Source organism: Crotalus tigris, unplaced genomic scaffold (genome assembly GCF_016545835.1).
Source record: "Crotalus tigris isolate CLP2741 ecotype Arizona unplaced genomic scaffold, ASM1654583v1 scf7180000017804.1919176, whole genome shotgun sequence".
Classification (NCBI taxonomy): domain Eukaryota; kingdom Metazoa; phylum Chordata; class Lepidosauria; order Squamata; family Viperidae; genus Crotalus; species Crotalus tigris.
This window is the reverse complement of record NW_024096647.1, coordinates 1,804,130-1,812,450: the sequence shown is the minus strand read 5'-3', so window position 1 is coordinate 1,812,450 and position 8,321 is coordinate 1,804,130.

Genomic DNA, 8,321 nt, shown 5'->3' with positions numbered 1-8,321 from the left:
CTATTGTCATGTAGAAACTTTTGCTGCTTGTAAACTGTATATAAACAATAAACTGCTGCGTGCCAGCAGCCATATTTGCACCCTGCAATGACTGAGCACTGATTACTACAGAACGGCTCACCAGAAATGCATGGATGCCACTTCCGGAAGTCTGTTCTAGGCCTTGGAGGACTGGAGGAGGCCTCCCAGGCCTAGAACGGCTCACTGGAAGTGCATGGATGCCACTTCCGGAAGTCCATTCTAGGCCTTAGAGGCCCAGGCCTGCATCAAATAAGAGAACGGTTGTTCAGGTATTTGAATTCCACCACTGCAGTGGAGGCCACTACACTGTGAGCTAAACTGCAAGGCCATAGGTAGTCTTGTGGAAAACGAAAAGACTCTTACGAATTCCAGAGGGTTTTAGCAGAGAGATTTATTGTGCAGGTTCAGAAGCAATAACAACAAGCAATTCTGAACCCTGAGGGCGGGTTCAGACTTCAGTTTTATACTTCCTTTTCTCAGGAACAAAGGAACACACATTGAAATATACATTGTAATACATTAGGTTCGTTTCTCATGGGTATACAATGGAGAGTTTACTACATACGTTATATCCAAGTGTAATGCACATTAGGTTAGTCACATACTACTAACACAGCACTATTTCAATAATTATGCAGACACATCATTATTCTAGTGATTGTTTATTATTCCACATTAGTATAGTCTCTCTAGCTGATCTTACTATGTGAATTGAAAGATACTGAAAAAGTTTTCTTTTAAGTAGTTGGGTTAAGTCCATGTCAAGATTTTATTGGGTAGTGTAAAGTCCTTAGATTGGGTTTAGCAGCTCTTAAGAAGCCATGCAGTGCTTTTAGGAGTGGGCTCATGGGTTGGCTACCCTAATTAACAATCAGACAACAGTATTCTGTAAATGTTTACAGAACATTTTCAAGAATAGCCTTGCACAGAGTTAGTAATATCTTCAACAAATTTCAATGGTGCCAAAGATGATAATCATCGAAGTCCCACTTATAAATAAGTGCATATATGTTTGTATATAAATGTATATTTATATAGCTAAATGTATTTAAATTATAGCATGTGAAGACTGATTGAAGTAATCCTCTTGTAAAGTTATTAAGATACTTACCCTTCAGGCTAAGCTAGAGTTGTAGCTGGTATATCAACTGAAATGGAGAGAGGGCTTGCTTATCAAACTAAGGAATTAAGGAGGGCCCTCCAGTTACATATCTGTTCCTTCAGAGATAGTATTCTAACTTGCAAAGAAAGTCCTAATTTCTGGGGTAGGGAATCTTCTATCAGTTTCTTATTTGAACTGAGCTTTAGTTTGCCAGCTCTCTTCTAATCCGTCAATGCCTCCAAATCAAAAAGAGAAACAGACATCAATCTATACGAGGAGCTGTCAATATTTCTTTAATGTAGGATAGCTCTTGCTTCTAGCAGCAGGAAGCAACGAAAGTACTAGGAGGGAAATTTCAGCTATAGGCATTACTATTAAAAATGTATTGGTTTTCATCCATACTATCTAATTTGTAAAGTTCCTGGTATTGACATCAGGATGCACAAGGCCTCTGGGTAAAAATACTCTTATGCACGTTAGCAAGAGAGAAACAGCATGAAATTTTGTAGCTGAATATAAAACTGAAGACCCAGGAAATATATTTTATTCTTGCACATAGAGTCATATTAAACAAAGGGTGAAATGATTAAACAACAGTGAGCACAATTAAACCAAAACTAAGAACATCTTTCCGTGTCCTGCTGATTTTAGCAGGAATAAGCTTTAATTGTTGGAGCTTAACATTGGTTGTGATTGTGAGCTTATAAGTTACCAATTATCACATTAAACGGAATAACTGTATAAAAGTATTACACTTTGGCTACAGCATTACTGGTTCACCTGAAAAGCTGAAAAATTATAAAATTGAATCTAAAATTGAAAACACAAAAAGCTGTCAATCAAGTACTGACTGCTTGAATTATTGAAGTTTTTTTATACAGAAATCACATCAATTAAAGCAATATAAATTTAAAATGAGTTGCTGTATTTTAAATCAGCTGTAGCTTCTGGAGAGCTAAGATAGGAAGTATGAAGGGCATGAGAAACTGTCAATAAAACCTTTTGCTTCAGTTGAAATTGGAGCACAACTGGAGCTGTGCAAAAGCTGTACTAGACTGCCACTCATCCAAGGTTACATGCCTGGTTGTCTGTGGAAAACTACTTTTGCCTGTAGAACTCTCCAAACATGGATTTCCTTGATCTGGGGTCACTGCTGTTTAAATTTGAGAACCCAGATGAACGTGTTTCAAAAAGGAGAATACTTCCCCATTCAACCTCTTAGATTTTGGTAATTCAAGGCACGTCTGTTCTCTTGTCCACAATTACAGGCAGACCTGTAGCACCAGCCAGAACTTGATGGTCTAATCTTCTGGCTTCTGAGGTTAGGCAGCTGACCCAAAAAAGAGTTAGTCCTCAAATAGCCAACCTTTTCTTCTCTGTAAACCTTATTGCATGCTTCATATTATCTGTCATCATCCTAATTTTGTTCTCTTCCTCTCCATTCCTTTATGTCCATTACTCACAGAGCGCATTTCAAAGCTAACCACTTCCTCTCTAACAGGCTCCAAAATCATAATCTCAATATCGGATAATACCTCTATAGGCGTACAAAAGGAGAAGGATGATGGCAGAGGATGAGATGTTTACATAGTGTCATCAACACAGTGGACATGAGTTTGGGCCGACTCAAGGAGACAGTAGAGGACGGGGGGGGGGATGGTGTGCTATGATCCATGTGGGTCACAAAAATTTGAACATGACTTAGCAACTGAACAGCAACAAATAGGTGCACTTAATGACCTCCCTCAACAGCCCCTAAATCAACATTCCCAGTCCTTTTCTTCTGCTGTAATTACCTTTCCTGTACCCACCTCTCAACCCCATCATGGAGTGAATGGGAGGGTTATGACACTAAAATACTTGGCTTATATTCTATTTCCAGGTGTCATGTGTTTTTCAGCTCAAAATGACAGGAAAGTATACCAGCCATTTTCAGGAATCATGGCCAAGAGCTATGTCTCGAAGAACTGCCAAAACGTGTCCTTCTCCCATCATGGCTGAGATGTCTGTAGGAAAGCAGCAACACAGCCAAGGTGATGGGCAGAGCTACTTCATCAAAGCCCTGCCCTGTGCTTTCATACAAAAGGGCAGGTCTTCAATCATGCTGTCACCCCTGCCATCTTGTTCTTCTGGTCCTCCCTTGCAGGTTTCCCTTCTGCCTGCTAAGCACGTCTCAAAGCCAGTTCCAGAATATTATCCTGAAATCCATGCCTGAGCAACATGATTATCTCTCTAGCTCAGTAGTTCTCAACCTGTGGGTTGGGACCCCATTTGGGGTCGAACGACCATTTCACGGGGGTCGCCAAACAATGCAGTCCACTATTTTCCCCCCTTTTCCTTAGCTGTGCTACTCCCTTTTATTCTATTGGCTTTTGAAAGCCAATAGAATAGACTCTCTTGAATAGAGTCTAATTCTATTGGCTTTCAAAAGCCAATAGGAATTGTCCAGGCTGTCTCTGCCCTGCTGAGCCCGCCAAAAGTCCCATTCTGCAAACGGTGTTGCAAGTTGTCTGCAGCGAAGGCGAGCTGTCTGGAAGTTTCCACCCCTCCCTGCTGAGCAACTACTAAAAATGTAAGTAAAAGAGGGCCAGGGGTGGGAGGTGGGAGGCCAGCGGGTGCAGGGAGGGTTGCTGGCGCACGTGGGGCCCGGCGGGTGCCTTACCTTCCTTGGGGTGGGCCAGCTGGTGGCCCAGCCGGTGGTCGCCCTGCGCCGTTGCTGCCCCTTGCCAGCTACACTTTGGCCGGTGCAGGGGGCAGCACCACACATGCGCGGCGCTCCCGGGCAGGGAAAGTCCTCGACTTACGACCGGTTGGATAGTCCTTGACTTACGACCGGTTGTTTAGTCCTCGACTTACGACTGGTTGGGGGGTCGTGGCATTAAAAAAGTTGAGAACCACTGCTCTAGCTATTATTGAAAGTTGAACAAGACTGTTTCAGCTTGGATAGATGTATTAACTCTACCTTTACAAACCTTTGCATCATTCTGGAGGGGGAAAAAAATCCTCTCCCTAGTTATTCAGGCAGGTTAATGGGCTTTACTTTCAGTACTTCAAACCATTAAAACAGATTAGCTCCAATAATCTAATTTTAAATTATTATTTTTTAAAAAATCAACTATACAATCCTAATGTAAGACTTACTTTTGATAGCAACATCCCTGAGATATTCATTGACAGTATTAAATTACTGTCTAGCTGTCCCTTTGTCTCCTCGCCACTTTCCTGATTGCTGTAAGAGGTAACAACATTACAGCTAGGGATCATTTTTCCAATGTATATCTGTTACAGGCTGTTCCATTCCTAATTCCTAATTGCTTTAAAAAGATACTGAAGTTGTCAGTTTTTTCTTTCTCATTTAAGAGCATTTAGGGCAGTTATAGTAATTATCTTTAGTCGGTATATACCTAATTTTGAATGCACTGGATTTTAAAATGAATAGTTTTTAAATGAAAACATAGAGTTTGTTGCAGAAAATTAGAAATATGTTGAGTACATTCTAAAGCAGTGGTTCTCAACCTTTTTAATGCCGTGACCCCCAACCGGTCGTAAGTCGAGGACTTTCCCTGCATGGGAGCGCCGTGCATGTGTGGTGCTGCCCCCTGTGCCAGCTGAGGCGTAGTTGGAAAGCGGCAGAGATGGTGCAGGCCAACCACTGGCTGGGCCACCAGCTGGTCCAGCCCAAGGGAGATAAGGCACCCGCTGGGCCCCACGCGCACCAGCAACCCTCCCTGCGCCCACTGGCCTCCCACCTCCCACCCCTGGCCCTCTTTTACTTACATTTTTAGTAGTTGCTCAGCAGGGAGGGGTGGAAACTTCCAGACAGCTCGCCTTCGCTGCAGACAACTTGCAGCACCGTTTGCAGAATGGGACTTTTGGCGGGCTCAGCAGGCAGAGACAGCCTGGACAATTCCTATTGGCTTTTGAAAGCCAATAGAATTAGACTCTATTCAAGAGAGTCTATTCTATTGGCTTTCAAAAGCCAATAGAATAAAAGGGAGTAGCACAGCTAAGGAAAAGGGGGAAAAAATGGTGGACTGCGTTGTTTGGCGACCCCCGTGAAATGGTCGTTCAACCCCAAATGGGGTCCCGACCCACAGGTTGAGAACCGCTGTTCTAAAGGATAACTGTATATTGGGGAAATTTGGGAATGATAGCCCTAAGCGTACATTAGGAAAGGACAAAGGATGAAATGAGTCTTGCATCATAATTCAAGCTCCACCTCTTTTGCTCTTGTGTGGTGATGTTACATTCCAGTATGTAGGGAGAGAAACTTGCAATGTGATAGCATGATAGTTATTTCTTTGATTTTGAGATGACTTTTGATTGCAGTATTGATACTCATAAAGTCTCAGCTCTCAGGTGCCTCTCAACTTGCTGCCTTAATAAACAACAACAGAACAAAAAAGGTTAAGCTGAGCTAAGTTAAGGAACAAGATTATTTTTCTCAAAATAGAATTTACAAAAGCAGTCAATTAACCAAGGCTAGGTAAGCAGACCACTGCATGCTAAAAGAAAATGCTAGTATTAAGACAACAAGTAATGGAAAAAATAAATCCTTTCAAAAATCACACCATCAGACAATTATTATAAAGATAAAGCTACCCTGAATTACTTCATCAATTAAAGTGATGCGTCAGACATACAGTAATTAAGCATCTGTGCCTTGATGGTTTTATAAAACTATAATAGTTCAAATGAAACAATAGACATAATACAAGATGATGGCTTGATTTTGACATGTTAGATCTCCTGAACAAAGGGCTTGAGAACCTGAACTTTACACACAGGCAAATAAGAGACTGAAATCTTATGAGAAAATGTCTTGTTTTCACTCTTTTTCATCACTTCTATAAAATCTGTATGGCTGTCAATAGACGAATAGTGAATTTCTAAATCAGATCGGATTTCTGAATCAAACCAACAGTCCTTTTCCAATTGTTGAGTCAAATACCTCCTATTGATTTTGTCATTTTGGATGACTTTTCTGCATATGTAAAAACAGAATTCTTGAATTCAATTCAAATCAAATTGAATCAGAACAATTTATGCAGTAAAAAAAGCCCCACACTGAAGTAAATCACTATCTGAAATTGAAATAATGATTGGAATTGATTGTAACTCAATCACACATTTTTAGTACATAAACTAAAACTTAAATAAATACTTGGAAGTATTTATATAATTTTTAAAATTTATATATAAAGCAGTTTGGTGGAAGTCCGTTGCCACCAGACTTTATTAAAATAGTTTATATTAATAGAATTTTCAAATATGTGAAAAGAATACAGTTTTTCTTACTCTGTCCTTTATATAATTAATACTTTAATACTTAAATATTCTATGTAATACTTTATGCTTTATTGAAATGCAAAGCTAATTTCATATGCCTTATATATCAAATAACAGGATTAAGAGGTATCATTAATTGAAATTATTAATCTTAGAATATTAAAACATGACCAAGATGAGTGGCATTTTAAAGCTAGAATGATTTAGGGATAAGCTGCTTCCTTTCACAAAACATTTTGCTGTAATGATACAAGCAGTTAAGAGTGATTCATTGGAAAAATTTCCAACCTTTTCTGACTCATTTTACATAAATACAGTTATTTGTGTCATATCGACAAATTTCTTTATTAGGTAAAAATCTCCACTTTTTGGTTTGCGTAAAATAATAATGTAGTCACTTGGTATGTAGGAGTATATTGGGCTTTTATGCCTTAGATCTTCTGAATTAATAAGAGATTCTTTCAAACCTATACTATTTACGATTTTTACATAACCAGCGTTCTGTTAATGGACGAAAAATACTACTATACTGTGTAAGTTTTTTATACCAATTTTATGTCTATTACATTAGACCAGGGGTATCAAACTGCTGGCCTGTGGGCCGGACGCATCATCTGGAAGCAGTGCCCACCCTATTGCCAGCAATGGCAAAACCGTCCCGATACGTTGCGCGACATCACTTGATGTCGCGAGTTTGACATATCTGCACTAGACAAACATAGACAAGACCAATTGTACTTTTAAACATATAGGAGAATTTGGAAGGCAATAAATCTACAGTCCTGATCTAATAGTAAGAAAATTACTTTCAGGTGTAATTAGCTTTTTTTTTTTACAATATTTATCATAAATGCAATAAACAGGAAAAGCTTTCTTTTACATGCTGTAAAAAGCTGTCTTAAATAAGGACTGGAGCAATATCAAGAGTGTGTTTGTAGGGATGTTTAGATAGATAAATAGTTTCTGGCATGTTTGTCTCATAGTGAGATGCAAATGGGAAGGATTCTTAACATAATGAGGACTGTGCTTTATATGATTTTCTTGACTTAAAAAAATAGCAGATTAATTATATGGATAAAAAAAGGAAAATATTTTTCATGAAGATTTAGTCTAGGGCTTCCTTCTTATGAATCTAGACCAGGGGTGTCAAACTCGCAACGTCACGTGACATGTCACGATGTATCGTGACTTTTTCCCCATTGCCGACAATGGGATGGGCATGGGTTTGGCGTGATGCATCCAGCCTGCAGGCTGGCAGTTTGACACCCCTGATCTAGACCAAGTGTATTGAAACTATGGATTGTGACCACACACAAATTTGATGGAGTTTAATTTTGGGAAGAGGCTTATACATGTAAGCAGGATCACTGCTCCACACAGAAAACTAGAGGAACAAAATTTCAGGGCACAAGATTTAGAGAGTGTGCTGATTTCCTAATGATTTTAATGAAAGGTTTTGGCAGGAAAAATGTATCCATACAAAGTAATACAATCCATTCCTATAATTTATTGCAATTTAGGGATACACTTTAAAAAGAAGTCCAGCATTTCATTTCATGAGATTATTAACATATTTACAAGCTGATTTACTTTATTTCTAAATCTTTCCAGATTGATGTATTTCCCCCCCCCCCCCCCCGTTGTATCTGTGGTTGCAATCTCTACACTTTTCTTCTCAACCTTGGCAACTTTAAGACCTCTAGACTTTAACTCCCAGATTCTGGGAACTGAAGTCCAGATGTCTTAAAGTTGCCATGGTTGAAAAACATTGCTCTATAGTCATACTGAGGAGTCCTTTCCACTGAATGAGTTGGATTTACTACTGAATAGATAGGATTATGGGTGCTATATATGAGTTATAGTTGTGTAATTGAGGATTAAATTTACCATATGCTTGAAGTAGATATGA